This window comes from Antechinus flavipes, chromosome 4 (assembly GCF_016432865.1).
Source record: "Antechinus flavipes isolate AdamAnt ecotype Samford, QLD, Australia chromosome 4, AdamAnt_v2, whole genome shotgun sequence".
Taxonomy (NCBI): domain Eukaryota; kingdom Metazoa; phylum Chordata; class Mammalia; order Dasyuromorphia; family Dasyuridae; genus Antechinus; species Antechinus flavipes.
The window spans coordinates 478,860,869-478,876,448 of NC_067401.1; the positions used below are offsets into that span (position 1 = coordinate 478,860,869).

At 37.2% G+C, this 15,580-nt stretch overlaps 1 long non-coding RNA gene across 1 annotated transcript in view; it reads left to right on the forward strand.

Annotated features, from left to right (window-relative positions):
• Window positions 1–4,768: 4,768 nt before the first annotated feature.
• The window catches only part of LOC127563392 (uncharacterized), a 46,509-nt gene continuing 35,697 nt past the window's right edge, over window positions 4,769–15,580 (forward strand). Inside the window, exon 1 of the long non-coding RNA XR_007953957.1 lies at window positions 4,769–4,978. This is a non-coding gene — a long non-coding RNA (uncharacterized LOC127563392). The remainder of the gene's footprint in view (window positions 4,979–15,580) is intronic.

The following is a 15,580-nucleotide window of genomic DNA, read 5'->3' on the forward strand; positions in this document are numbered from 1 at the left end:
GTTGGTCATCAGTGATTGTAATGTAATTATCAATGATTTTTTTAAGATGATTTTTTATCAGATCTTAATAGAAAGTGGGTCAGCTTAAATTAGAAGAAAGGGATGAACGAGATGAAGTGAGATCTTTCAAGACAGTTGTGAAAATTGAGTAAGACTTCATCTACTTCAGAGATTGAGTAAGCCTAAAGGACTTTGAAGATTGAGTCAAGGGCATTCTTAAGTCTCACTTCCTGCTATTCTCCTATGACATCAATGTCTCCCTATTTCAGTCAAATATGGGTAACTCTGTACTTATTGGTCAATTTCAATTTCTTGGGTAGTTCCCACGTTTAGAATGTAAGATCCTCAGCCAATGAGGATGAAGGTCAGTGGGGGGAGGAGATATTTGAGTTAGGGATTAAAAGTGTTGACCCTGCCCTCCATGGTGCTTCCTCCCTTCGATTTTCTGCTCGAAGAGTGGGACCCTTCTCACAAGAATTTATAATAAACTTTGCTTTGCTTCTAGAGATCTCTCCAGCTATTTTTATGAAATAGTGACCCCTCATCATTTCTGAACCACATAGGGAGAATTAAGAAAAATACCTTTAAACTAATAAAGCCTGAATATAGATCAAAGGTACTATTTCTTTATGTTCTTTATTTGGCTTTTTGGTTTGGGTCTGTTTTCTTTCACAGAATGGCTCACATGGAAATGTGTTTTGCATGACTATACATGTATAACCTTTATCAAATTGTTTATCTTCTCAATGGGGGAAAGGACAAAGAGAATTTAGAACTCAAAATTTGGGGGGGGGAAGATTATTAAATTGTTTTATGTGTAATTGTGGGAAAAAATGTTAATTTGTAATGCCAGAGAAACTGAGGCAAGACAGAGAATAGGTTTTTTAATATTTTAATAATGGAGAATTTGGACTAGTGGCTGAACAGGGCCCATGTCCAGCCCCCAGCTGGCTAAATGGGACTCTTGTCTCAAAGCATGCAGCACCCAGAAAGTAATTCTACAGACTTTTATAAGGTTCCAGCTATCAGGGGGGAAAAAGGCAAGGGGGTGGAAGCAATTTAGTGATTGCAAATTCCAGGAAGGACCATAACTTTTTAATTCTGACAGGTTGGGAGAAAAGAAGATGATCAAGCAGGAGACAGGAAGTCTGGGCCAAAAAGACACTGAATACTACCCAAGTCTTTGAGTTAAGCCATCTGGAGTTTTATGACTCTTTGGAATGTGAGAGTGACCAGAGCTTGAAGGCCCCAATTCTCTCAATCCCAATGGGACAAGGAAAGGGGAGTGGCCATCAGGAAAACTGAGGCAGAATAATTCAGGGAAATTGAGGTATTACAAATTAAGAAAAAATAAAAATTGAGTTATATTGGAAAAACTTTTCTTTATTTATTTTAATGTACATTGCTTTATGAATCATGTTGGAAGAGAAAAATCAGAGCAAAAGGGAAAAACCATGGGAGAGATTAAAAAACAAAATAGAAAAAAAAGAAATGAACCCATCATGTATTGATTTACATTCCATCTCCTTAGTTCTTTTTCTGAATACAGATGGCTTTTCTGTCCAAAGTCAATAGACTGCTTTGAATTACTAAACCACTGAGAAGAATCAAGTCTTTCATAGTTGATTCTTTGCTATTTCACACATTCTTGCTATTATTGTATACAGTGTATCTCTGGTTCTGCTTGTTTCCCTCTTACTGAGTGAAACAGTTAGAGGTCTAACTGATTTCTAAAATCAGTTTGTTCATCTTTTTTTTTATAGAACAGTAATATTCCATTACTTTCATATACCACAACTTGTTCAGCCATTCCTCCCATGATGGGCATCTACTCATTTTCCAATTCTTTGCTACCACAAAAAGAGCTGATACAAATATTTTTGCACATGTGGGTCTTTTCTCCTCCTTTATGATTTCCTTGGAATATAAGCCCAGATGTAGCACTGCTGGATCAAAGGGTATGCACAGTTTGATAACTTTTTGAGCAGAGTTCCAAATTGCTCTCCAGAATGGTTGGATCCATTCACAGTTACACCAACAATGTATCAGTGTCCCAATTTTTCCACATCCACTCCAACATTTACTATTATTTTTTCCCATCATCTCAGACATCTGAGCGATTGTGAGGTGGTATCTTAGAGTTGTTTTCATTTGCATTTTTCTAATCAATAGTGATTTAGAACATTTTTTCATTTGACTATAGATGGCTTTAATTTTATTATCTGAAAATTGCTTGTTCATTTAACAATTGGGGAATTACTTGTATTCTTATAGATTTGAAACACTTCTTTATATATTTTAGAAATGAGACCAGAAAAAACATTCTTAAAAAATATTGAATCAGTGTTAATGTTCCTTCTTTTACCCATTTCCAATTTTTCAGTGTTACCATTATGTCTAACTAGGTCAAGCTAAAGTTGCTTAACTTATTTGTGCTTTCTTCTATTTTTAATTTTTAATTCAAATCTTTTATTGCTTTTGATATTTGCTATTACAAATCCAATTATACATATAATAGATTTTAAATTATTCCCACCTTAATAAATATTCATTTTCTGTTCAAGTTAGAGAGAGAGAGAGAGAGAGAGAGAGAGAGATACTGTAGGTAACTTTGGTGAAAAAGACTTAGAAGGAAACCCTGATGTGATAGCAGAATGGCCTCAAAAATTTCTCCTAGTTTCCACCATAGTCCTCCAAGGTCACCCAAGATTCACCATGAAGTTCCCTATAGACCCAAACAGAAATCCTTTCTGCCATCCCTAGTATCTGTTTCCAAGAGAGTGGATTATACAAATTTATCATTTATATGCATTTGCCTATGTTATATGAATAAACATATGTAATATATAATTTATTATTATTTATGAAAAATATACAAATTACGTATTTCTTTGGATGGATAACCTTTATTTTATTTCATTAACAACTCATCTGCAATACCTACAAGACAAACCTTAATGGAGTTTGTATTTTTCAGTGCAGCATTTGTACACCAGGCATTCTGTAGAGGACAGGGTTAGGAAACCACCAACCTCCCTCCAGAGGATCTGCTGGTCAGGGGAAAGAATGGGAAGGGCCCAAGATATGTCTTTCCACGGAGACTTCCACCAAGGGCAAAGCTCACAAATGAACTCTAAAGAAGGACTAATGAGCAGAACCAGGAGATCATTATACACTTCAACAACGATACTGTTTGAGGATGTATTCTGATGGAAGTGGATCTCTTTGATAAAGAGAGCTAACTCAGTTTCAATTGATCAAGGATGGTCAGAAGCAGCTACACCCAGAGAAAGAACACTGGGAAATGAATATAAACTGCTTGCATTTCTGTTTTTCTTCCCGGGTTATTTATACCTTCTGAATCCAATTCTCCCTGTGCAACAAGAGAACTGTTTGGTTCTGCAAACATATATTGTATCCAGGATATACTGTAACCTATTCAACATGTAAAGGACTGCTTGCCATCTGGGGGAGGGGGTGTAGGGAGGGAGGGGAAAAATCGGAACAGAATCGAGTGCAAGGGATAATGCTGTAAAAAATTACCCTGGCATGGGTTCTGTCAATAAAAAGTTATCAAAAAAAATAAAAATAAAAATAAAAAATAAAGAAGGGCTAAAAGCACAACAAGCCTAATGGCCATTGCAGCTTCGCCCTCCTTGTTTGGGAAGTTTAGACCTCTGCCTCTTCACTTAGAACAGTTCACCTTGGCCTAGTGCATGCTTTGAAGTTCCAGGTGGGCTTCAGTTGTCAGAATTAACAGCAATTAAGAATATGGCATACAATGACGGAGGATCTGGAATCGGGAAGGGAGTGCTGCATGAGAGCAGCCACCAAGACCTTGACACTGAGGCTATGCAGACCCGGCCAGATCCAACAAAGACCCGGTCATGGTGTGGGTCGCAGAAACAGCAGCAGCCTCTCATCATCAATGGTCCCCAATTTAATGAGAACACACCATCAATGAGCCGAGGCTGAGCTGATCTGCAGCTGATACTTTCCCATCTTGGCTTCCCCAACAAAAAGCTCCAGATCCAGGTGGGCCAGAGCAGTCATCAAGGATGCAAGGTCTTGCAGCTGTTTCCACCAAGACCACCTTGGGGCTGAGCCCATGGCAACGGTGGCAGCCTTCTTGCAGCCCTTCTCCAACACGTGTACCCTGGTACAAACAGGTACACTAAGACCTCATATATGTGGGTGTGCAGCTGCTCCACCCACCCTGCCCAAAATGTGCCAAGGAACAACGAGGACACCGAGTTATTCTCCGAAAGCCAGAAGGAGATCTTGGCAAGATCGGGGGATTTGCCCAATCCTTTGGCCCCAGAGAACAGATGCTGACAGCGCTGAACCTCCAGATCTCAGAGCGTGTCCTCCACAGGCCTCCGGGGCTCCGAGATCTGTACTCATGGCTTCTGTAGTACCTACTAAGTCACAGTGCAAACATGCCCATCACCTTCCCCTCCCACTTGTTGGTGAGACTCCCAGAGCTGGAGAGTGATGTCTGCAGCCATTCTTAGCAACAGGTAGTTTCATATCTTGTCCAGCACACGCTTTGTTTTCATAACTTAAGCTCTTAAAACCAGCTGAGCCTTTTGGCACCCCAAACATGCCCCAGGGCTCCCTTGGTAGCTCCAGGTTTGGCTAAGTTCCCGGTGACTCCCTCATCATCCAACCTGCAGCAGTCCAGATTTTGCAGCTGCCTCCTCCGAGTCCTTGGATCGGGGGATGTCTTTTGGCATAGTGGGTTCCATCTGTGGGACTCTGTTGGCTTAGCCATCCAGTGCTCACATCAGAGATGCATTTTTTGCCTTTCTCCTTTGGCAATCTGACTTTGAGGTCTAACTGGATTTCTCAGCCCCTCTCCATGCATCTGCACAAACTGCTCGGGCTTCATGCACATGGGCTCTTCTCTGGACAGCTCCACCTCATCCAGGGGTCAATTGGAGGATCAGACTTTCCTGTAGGGACCCTTTGCTGGCAGGTAAGGAGCCTTCAGCACCCTCTTTCTTAATCCTTTATTTTTCTTGTTGCTCTTAGCTTTCTCCCTTTTTTCTCACCACCAGTTGTAACCTAGTGGATTCCTTATGTTTTCTTCCTGATGACAGATTGTCAAATATCTGAGAGTGGAGACATCCCTTACAGGTGCCGGACTGTCCGGCCAAAAAGTGGATGCATTTTATCCCTTCCACATTCCACCATACCTACTGCTGGCTGGTATGGGGCATGGAAGAGCCAACTTATGCCCTGATTTCAGAGCCATTGTCTGGGTGATGGTAATTGAGTGGGTGACAAATGTGGCCACCCCATAGCCTGATAAGGTATTTACTGCTATCAACATTTATCACAGGCTTAGTGCCATGAAAGAGAGCCCAAAAAATCCATCCACCAATATGTAAACTTCTGTACCCTCTACCCCTGAGATCTTCACTAGGAGTCTCCTTTCTACATGGCAGAGGAGTTGGTAGGAAGTTCAACTCTCTCTCCCTTCCTTGGCTTCTTCTTGGGTGAAAAGGAGGCTCCTCCTGATCATTTCTGTAGCTGGTACAGGAATGGAGCCATTGTGTAGCACCAATTGTCAGAGGCAGGCTTCATTAGCCGTCTGGCTTCCCCAGGAAAGGTTTTTTGGGATGTTGTGGATCAAATGAGATAATATATATGGCAATTAGCAGAGTGCCTTAGTAAGGGCCTGTTTCCTTCTTTCCTACTTTCTTTCCAACTGGAAAGATGAGAGATATGGATATGGAACATTGCACACACTTGAGATCTGTGACACGACTAATAAGCTGATTGGTTTTATTGAGTTGTTTTTGTTTGTGAAGTTTAGTGAGTGGGAAAGGAAGTTTGTATCTGAAATGACTGATCTAAAAGCAAAGATATTACTTATAGCCTCTATTCAGGAGGACTCAAATTACAGTGTCCTTGCCTGAGGTAATGGGTCCTAGTTCAGAGGCACCTTCTTACCTGCTCTTTTAGGTCAACGTTTCTGACATTCAACCTCAAGCATGCTGACTTGCTTAATTTTGTCCCTTTTCTTTTGCTATTGCTATTATTTTGCTATTTTGGCTTCCAGTCAAAAAGCAACTTAGAAGATTAGCAGAAAAAGTCTGGGGACTCCAGGGTGGGAGTCCAACATGCAGTCCTGCGCCAGCATAAGGGTGGATGTCAGAAAACAGCTACACAAAATCCCTGAAGCTTGGGACAATGCACTTTCCACCTTGGAAGAGTTAACAAGAGTTAAAAGCCAAGTAATAGGCTAGGAAAATGAGCAGACAACAAAAAAAGTTTCTGACCATAGAAAGTTACTATAGTGACAAGAAAGATCAAAACACACACTCAGAAGATGATAACAGAGTCAATGCTCCTACAAAAGCCTACAAGAAAAATAAGAATTGGGCTCAGGTCATGGAAGAGTTCAAAATCAAGCAAGAGAGATAGAAGAAAAATTGGGGAAAGAATTGAGAATGGTGCAAAAGGAAATACAAAAAGCTAATGAGGAGAAGAATATCTTAAAAAGCAAAACTGACCAATTGGGAAAGGAAGTACAAAAGCTCACTAAAGAAAATAATTCCTTAAAAATTAGAATTGAGCAAATGGCAGATAATGACTTTGTGAGAAATCAAGATACAGTAAAGCAAAACCAAAAAAAAATCAGGAAAAAAGTAAAATATCTCATTGGAAAAAAACCTGAAAAATATATCCAAAAGAGACACTTTTAAAATTATTGGTTTACCCGAAAGTCATGATCAAAAAAAAGAGCCTTGGCATCATATTTTTTAATAACTTTTTATTAACAGATTGGCATCATATTTAAAGGAATTATCAAGGAAAACTGTCCTGATAGTCTAGAACCAGAGGGTAAAATAGAAACTGAAAGAATCTACTGATCAACTCCTAAAAGAGATCTCCAAAATGAAAACTGCCAGGAATATTATAGCCAAATTCCAGAACTCCCAGGTCAAGGAGAAAATATTTCAAGCATCCAAACAGAAACAATTCAAGTACAGTAAAACCACATTCACGGTAACACAAGATTTAGCAACTTCTACATTAAAAGACTGGAAAGCTTGGAATATGATATTCTGGAAAGTTTTGGAGCTAGGATTACAATCAAGAATCAATGTATCCAGCAAAACTGAGCATAATCCTTTAGGGGAAAAAATGGATATTCAGTGAAATAGATTTTTAAGCATTCATGATGAAAAGACCAGAGCTGAATGGGAAATTTGATCTTCAAATATAAGACTCAGGAGAAACATAAGTAGATAATCAGGAAAGTGATATCATAAAGGATTTAATTAAGTATATCTATTAATATTCCTACATGGGAGAATGATACTTGTAATTTATTAGAACTTTCCCAATATTATGGCAGTTTGGATATATCTATATAGACAAAGGGCACAGGTGTGAATTGAATATGAAGGGCTAGTATCTGAAAAAAAAAAGATGGAATTAAGAGGGGAGAGAGGAATGTACTGGGAGAAAGGGAATGTGAGAAGTGGGAATAATTTTAATTATCTGCCATAAAAAAAAAGGAAGAAAAAGCTTTTATAGTGGAGGGAAAGAGGGGGAAGAGAAGGGGAATATGTAGAGGAAATAAGTATACACTTATTATGGGTATAGAAATCTATCTTACCCTGCAGGAAAATAGGAAAGGAATGGAATATGGTAAGAGGGAAGGGTGATAATAGAGTGAAAATATTGGGGGAGGAAGTAAGTGGTCGGTAGCAAAACACTTAAGGATGAGCAGAGTGAAAGAAGAGAGTAAATAGAATAAATGGAAGGGGAAATAGTTAGTAATAGTAATTGTAAAAAAAAATTTGAAGCAAGTTTCTCTGATAAGGCCTTATTTCTCAACCATAGGAAGAGGGAACTGAGTCAAATTTATTTAAAAAAAAAAAAAAGAGCCATGCCCCAATTGATAAATGATCAAAAGATATTATCTAAGCCCAAAAGGCTATAAATTCATGCATTCTTTTGACCTAATAATACCACTATTAGTCATGAATACTAAAAGAGATTTTTAAAATGGGAGGAATAGAAAAGGATATATATATATACAAAAATATTTGTAGTAGCTCTCTTCTCAGGACAAAGAATTAGAAATTGAAGGGATACCCATCAGTTTGGGAATGGCTAAATAAATTGTGGTGTATGGCTGTGTGTGGGATATTGTTGTTCTATGGAAAGTATTGTTCTATGGGAAGTGGGAAAAAAGTTTTGAAGTTTTGAAAAAAACCTGGAAAGTCCTCCAGGAATTCAAGCAAAGTGAAATGTATTGTATACAAAATAATAGCAATGTTCTGGGATGACCAGCTGGAAATGATTTTACTATTCTCAGCACTACAATGATCCATGATTACTTTGAAGGACTTATGATGAAAAATCCTATCCATATCCAAAAATGAAACCAATTGTGTCTGAACACAGATTGAATCATTAAAAATAAAAATAAAAAAGAAAGGACATTCCGTGATTCCTGATCCTGTCCTTTGGGACCAAAGAAAACAAAGTTAATCCCTTCCTGAATGTGTTAGCCCTTCAGGTACTTGAACACAGCTATCATGTCCTCCTTCTACTCCCCCAGATTTCTCTTTCCCAAACTAAATATGCCCAGTTATTCCAATCACTCTTCTAAAAGTATGATATTTACAACAGAAAACAATGCTTTAGACAAATTCTAAAGAGAGATCATTCCTCTGTTTCCATCTCCTTAAGTCTCTGTCTCTGTCTGTCTGTCTGACTATCTCTCTCATTTTATCTTATTTTCCCGTACAAACTCTTGTTTTATTTTCCTCCTTACTTCCACCATTGACAAGGGAAAAATCCATTACACACATGTAAAATAATAAATAATATATATATGTAATGCAAATATATGATATATAATAAATCAAACCATATTCCCATATTAACCATGTTCAAAAAACAAAATAAAAGCAAAAACATAAGCCTCAATTTGCACTCTGAGTCCATCTCGAGTAGTATGTTTCATCATGAGTTCTTTAGAACTTGATTGGTCATTATGATGACCACAGTTCCTAGATCTTTCAAAGTTGTTCGTCTTTACAATATTGTTAGATATTGTTCTCCTGGTTCTGCTTATTTCTCTTTGCATCAATTCATGTGTCTTCCCAAATTTGTTTGAAACTATTCCTTTTATAATTTCTTAAGAGCATGATAGTATTCCACCACATTCATATTACCATAACTTGTGCAAATATTCCCCACTTGATGGGGATTCGATTTCTAATTCTTTTCTGTCACAAAAAAAAAAAATGAACTGCTATAAACATTTTTGTATATATGGTTCTTTTCTGATTTCTTTTTTTTCTTAATATTATTTCATTTTTCCAAATATATATAAAGATAATTTTCAACTTTCATTTTTGTAAGACTGTGTTCCGAATTTTTCTATCTCCCTCCTTTACCTCCCTCCCCAAGACAGCAAGCAATCTGATACAGATTAAATATATGCAATTCTTTTAAACATATTTCCACATTTGTGATGCTGTTCAAGAAAAATCAGACCAAAAGAAAAAAAAAACCTGAGAAAAAAAACAAAGAAATGAAAAAAGGTTTTTCTGATTTCTTTCATCTTTTTAGGGCATATATCTTGAAGTGGTATCAGTGAATGTGTAGGCAGTTTGGCATAATTTGGGGGCATAGTTCCAAATTTGCAAAGCAAATTATGTGACTAATTTAAAGCTTCACCAACAATAAGTTAGTGTCCCTATTTTCTCACATTCCCACCAGCATTGTTACTTTCCTTTGCTACCATCTTAAACACTGTGATCGATGTCAGATAGTACCTCAGAAATATTTTAACTTGCATTTCTCTAATTATTAATGACTTAAATTATTTTTTAAACATATGACTTCATTTTTATAAAGTGAGTTTCATAATAGTGTACCTATAATTCCTTTGTATATCTTGGCAGATAAACTCCTATGTATATGATACTATTTATAGTTACTTTAAATGGAATTTCCTTTTTATCTCTTTTTATTGAGTATTTTGGAAATATACAAAAATGGCGATGATTTGTATGAATTTATCTTATATCTCTCAACTTAATTGAAGATGTTGATTATTTCAGTTTTTTAAATTAACTATGGTTCTCTAAGTAAACCATCATATAATCTGCAAAAAGTGATTATTTTATTTCCTCTTCACCCATACTTATTCCCTCATTTTCTTTTTTCTTGTATTATTACTAAAACTACCTATGATTTCTAGCACTATATCAAATAGAAATAGTGGTAATGGACATCTTAGCTTTACTGTTGGCTCAAATGTCACCTACTTCTTCCCATTCCTCCTCTTTCCTGAATATGATTTTCTACTTGGGTACCACATAAAACATTTTTTTGTTTTTCTAATCATTTTCCTTCCCTCCAGTTTACTTTTCTTGTCCTCCTTTACCATTTTTAAGATTATCAAAATAATAGAATTACTATTATCTCCTCTTATAAGAATGTAAACAATTTATTCTTATCTCATCCCTTATGATTATCCATTCATGTTTACCTTTTAATTCTGGTCTTGATTTCTGTGGGTAAGATTTTCTACTCAACTCTGGTCTTTTCATCAGGAATTTTTAAGATGGTTAGTTTTATTTAAAGTTCCATTTTCCTCCTTGTAGAATTATAATTCAGTTTTGCTAATCAAATTATTCTTAGTTATAAGCTTAGATATTTTGCCTTCTGTAATATGATATTCCAAGCTCTTCACTCCTTTATTGTGGTGGCTGTTAAATCATCGGTGACCCTGTTTGTGCATCCTCAGCACTTAAATTCTTCTTTTCTGTTTGCTTGTAGCATTTTTTCCTTTTGACTTGAAAGTTCTGGATTTTGGCTCTGATATTTCTGGGAGTTTTCATTTTGGAGTTTCTAATGAAAGGTGACTGATAAATTCCTTCACTTTCTACTCTGCCCTCTGTTTCTAAGAGCTTTGAACAATTTTAAGATTTCTAGAAATATATTATCTAGCCCATTTTGGGGGTCATACTTTTCAGGTAGTCCAGTTATTCTTAACTTTTCTCTTCTTGATCTGTTTTCTAGTTCATTTGTTTTTGTTATGAGACACCTTGCATTTTCTACTTTTTAACCATCATTTTAGTATTTCTCATTATCTTGTGGAGTCAGTCTCTATTTGGTCAATCCTAATATTCAGGTTGTTATTTCCTTGGTAAAGTTTTGTATCCATTTTTTCAAAATTGTAATTGTCTTTTCAAATCTATCTTCTTTACTCTTATTTCTTTTCTAATTTTTCCTTTGCCACTCTCATTTGATTTTTAAAATCATTTGTAACTTTTTTATTTTTTAATTCTTGCTTTATTTCTTCTAGGAATTTGGGTTGGAATTGTGTTCCATTTTTCCTTGAGGCATTGCTTATAGATGTTTTCAAATTATTCTATTTTTCTGGGTTTGTGTCTTGCCTGTTTCTACTTTCATAGTAGCTCTTTATGGGTTGTCTCTTTTTTTATTTGTTTTCTCATCCTTCTAGCTTACTTCTTGACTTAGACTTTATTTTTTTTTGGTTGGTTGGTTATTGTCCTTTATTCTTTTTTTTAAATAACTTTTTATTGATAGAACCCATGCCAGGGTAATTTTTTACAGCATTATCCCTTGCACTCGCTTCTGTTCCGATTTTTCCCCTCCCTCCCTCCACCCCCTCCCCCAGATGGCAAGCAGTCCTTTACATGTTGAATAGGTTACAGTATATCCTAGATACAATATATGTATGCAGAACCGAACAGTTTTCTTGTTGCACAGGGAGAATTGAATTCAGAAGGTATAGATAACTCGGGAAGAAAAACAAAAATGCAAACAGTTTATATTCATTTCCCAGTGTTTTGACTTAGACTTTATGACAGTTGGGTTCTGTGCACTTCTAGACAGTGTTGAAGGCTCAGCTTTTGTCCTGTTGGGTGTTTCTGTTGCCTTCTTGAGATATTGAGTGTTGTGTTATTCTAGGATTTCAGAGAAACCACAAGTCTTGCAAGCTTTCAATTCTCTCTATGTAACAAGATCTGGGATTAAATCTATTCACTGTCATCCTGATTAAGTTCTGCAACTTCCTAAACCAGGTTTGGGGCTCAGTAAGACATTGGTAGGCTTGTTCCTGGCTAGAAGCTTTAGGAGATTGGAACTCAGTCATTATCAGCCATCTAGGGAGATCTGTAGATTCCAGTCTCTTTTTTGGTCTATGATTTTTACTCCGGTTGTGTATACGTGAGAGGCTACACAAGTGAATCCCTGCTACCTTTCTGGGATCAGAGGCACACAGTTACTTTTTTTCTCCCAAACTTTGTTCCTTTCACAGTATCCAACTAGAGCCCCATAAGAACTGCTCTGATCTAAGCATGTCTAAGCACAGGTTTCCTCCTTGGTCTTCCTTGGATCTGCAAACAAGAACTGGGTTGTGAGAAACAGATCTGGCCAATGCACCTGTTCCTACCCATGTGCTAGTTCAAGGACATCCAGGATCTCACCCTATTGTCGGGCTCAGTAGCTCCCATTTCAAACCAGTCTGGTCCCCATTTCAGAACCTCTACATCCTGTACTTAGGGAGTTGTTTTTATAAATTCAAAACAATCCTCCTCCTCCTAGCAGTCAACTCCCTCCATTTCTACATTTGTTGCTCACTTTTCTTTTTTTTTTTTAATCCATTTGTTTGTTTTTATTTTCCCCAGTTACATGTAAAACAATTTTTGTTATATATATTACATTCATTTTTTTATTTCCATGTGAATCAACCAGTTCTAGGTCTTGTCTGATTAAATTCCTTCTATTACCCCTGATGATGACAGGGTTCAAAAATGACACATGTATCATCTCCCTGTGTTAGAATGTAAGCAACATATACTTTGGTAGATTATTATTCCTCATTATTATTTATCTTTTTATTTTTCTATTAACTCCTATTTGAACTTTGAAATTTCTATGCAGCTTTAGTCTTTCCATTATTAAGGCTGGGAGCCTTCTAATTCAGTTTTTCCCCTGAAGCATTATATTCAGTTTTTCTGGATAAATTAGATCTTTTATCTTCTAGAATTTGGTATTCTAAGCTCTCTACTCCTTTATTGTGTTGGCTGTCAAATCATGGGTGATCCTGACTGTGACCCCTTGTTATTTATTTATTTTTCTTTCTGTTTGCTCGCAGCATTTTCAATCTGACTTGGAAACTCTTGATTTTGGCTATTTCTGATTTTTTATTTTGAGGTTTATTTCAGGTGCTGACTGATGAATTCTTTCCATTTTCATTTCATCTTCTGCTTCAAAAAGATGTGAGCAGGTTTCTTTTTTTTTTTTCAAGATCTTTTGAAAGATGATATCTATGCCCTTTTTTTAGTCATGAAGCTCAGATAACACAATGATTCTTAAATATTTTCTCCTATGTTTGTTTTCAGGGTTATTTTTTATATAAAATACATTTTTTCAATGTATTTCAGTCTTTTGGTTTAGTTTTAATATTTCTTATTGTTTCATATAATTATTGGCTTCTGTTTCATTCATGCTTGGACAAGGTTTTGTAGTTCTTGAGCCAAGTTGTTAATTCCTTTTCCAATTCTTTTCTGTCTATTTTTTCTCAAGTGCTCTCATTTAATTTATAAAACATTTTTAAAAATTTTTTTCAAAACTCTTACTTCATTCCCTCTAAGAATTCTACTAAAGTTTGTGCCCAAGCTATGTTTTTTTTTTCTGAGATTTTGCTTATAGATGTTTTGAAGTCAAATTTTTTCTTCTGGCTTTGTGTTTTGAGTGTCCCCACAATAGCTCATTATAGTGAAGTGGTTTGGGTTTTTGGGTTTTTTGATTGTGTGTTTGCCCGTTCTTCCTGCTTACTTCATGATTTTGGATTTGATAGCAGGGTTAGACTCTATCATACTTCTGAAGAGGAGGTCTGGAATAGTCCAGTTGCTGCTTTCTTGGGGTATTATTGATTATTGTGTTATTCCAGAATTTTAGAGAGAAAAACCTGACAGTTTTCAGTACTTCCAGCATGATCCGATCCAGGGCAGTCTGATGACTGCCCTCTTGTTCTGAGCTTTGCCAGTTCCCGATCTGGAATTGGGTCAGAGCAACAATAAACTGCTACTGGACTTAGCCTCTGCCAGCCAACTGGGAAGCTCTGCTGATTCAAGGTAGGAAAATGGCAAGTTCCCCTTTAGTCTGGGATTCCCGCCCCAGCTATTCCTCTGCAGTTGTAGTTCTTGAGGCAAGTTGTTCATTCCTTTTCCAATTCTTTTCTTTATATTTTTTCTCAAGTGCTCTCATTTAATTTATAAAATTTTTTGCAGGCTTCAAACTGGGCAGGTTCAAACTGAAACTGAAGTGTTTCTCTGTTCCTGAGGTCTGAGCCTAACCACTGCTCTTTACTCTTGAACTTCTTCCTTTCTCAGGAAACCTCCCAGCACCTCCCTATTCAGAATGTCACCTCTAATCACAGGTTCCCAATGCAGTTATCCTTGATCTGTGACTCAGCACTGGGAAGTGGGCAACAAAGTGGCCAGTTGGTATATGTTCTTTTCACAGTATCCCAGTATGGGTTTAGGGATGCTCCAGGATGGGTCTGGGACCTTCTGCTGCCCTGGCTCACAGAAGTGCACTGGAATATTCTCCACATGGTACCCAGTCCAGTCCCCAATGTCACAGCCCTCCCTAGATGTCTCTCTATGATGGGAACTCAAGCCAGCATGTTTTCTATCTAAGACCCAAACTCCTTAATCCATTCCCAGACTTTCCCCTAAATCTCCCCTGACCTTGTTTTCCCAAACTTCGTTTTTGTCCTTTAAGTATCTATGATCTCTCCCTACTCCTCCCTGATCTTATCCTTCTAGCAAAACATTTCCCCAATCATCTTTCAAAACAACTCCCCTGATTCCTCCCCACTCCTTCTGTCTATAAACATCAGCCCTTCCCAAAGTATGGCACAAAATCATAATTGGATTTTGCCCGAGACCTTACTCATTAATAAAGGTTCCTTTTGGCAGGGAGAATGCCTTCTTGTGATTTTCCCCAATTTTTGTGCCTCATCTTTGCTCTCCCGACCATGACTACATCATCACACCAAGCTGGACTGGACAAAGGATTCACTGTGATTTTTTTCTGGATCCCTATGACGTTGACTAAAAAGTATAGCTTCTAGGAAAATATAGCACTGGTCTTGGGATACCCTGACCTTAGGGGGCTTCTGTTCTGACAATCTATCTGATTCCAAAGTCCTCTGGCTTTCCCTCCTTCCCCAACCCATACCCAACTTAGAAATGCTATTGTCTGATAATCTGCCTGATTCTGGAGCCATTTCCCAATTCATTGCTGATTGATCCTACCCATGAGCCATAGAACTAGCATATCTATGATAGAAAGCTGGATAAAAGTGTCTCTTTGCTTCTGTTTCTCTGCTCATTTCTTTTGGAAATTCAGCCTGCTTTGTAATGGCGTTACAATTACAATAATTGTATAAATATACATTATACACCCCTTGACTAGGAAATGGGTTCAAGCCTGCAAATTGTTTTGAGATACTTCACAACATTGGTCTATGACCCCAAACTTTTGGGGTCCCCCTTCCCAA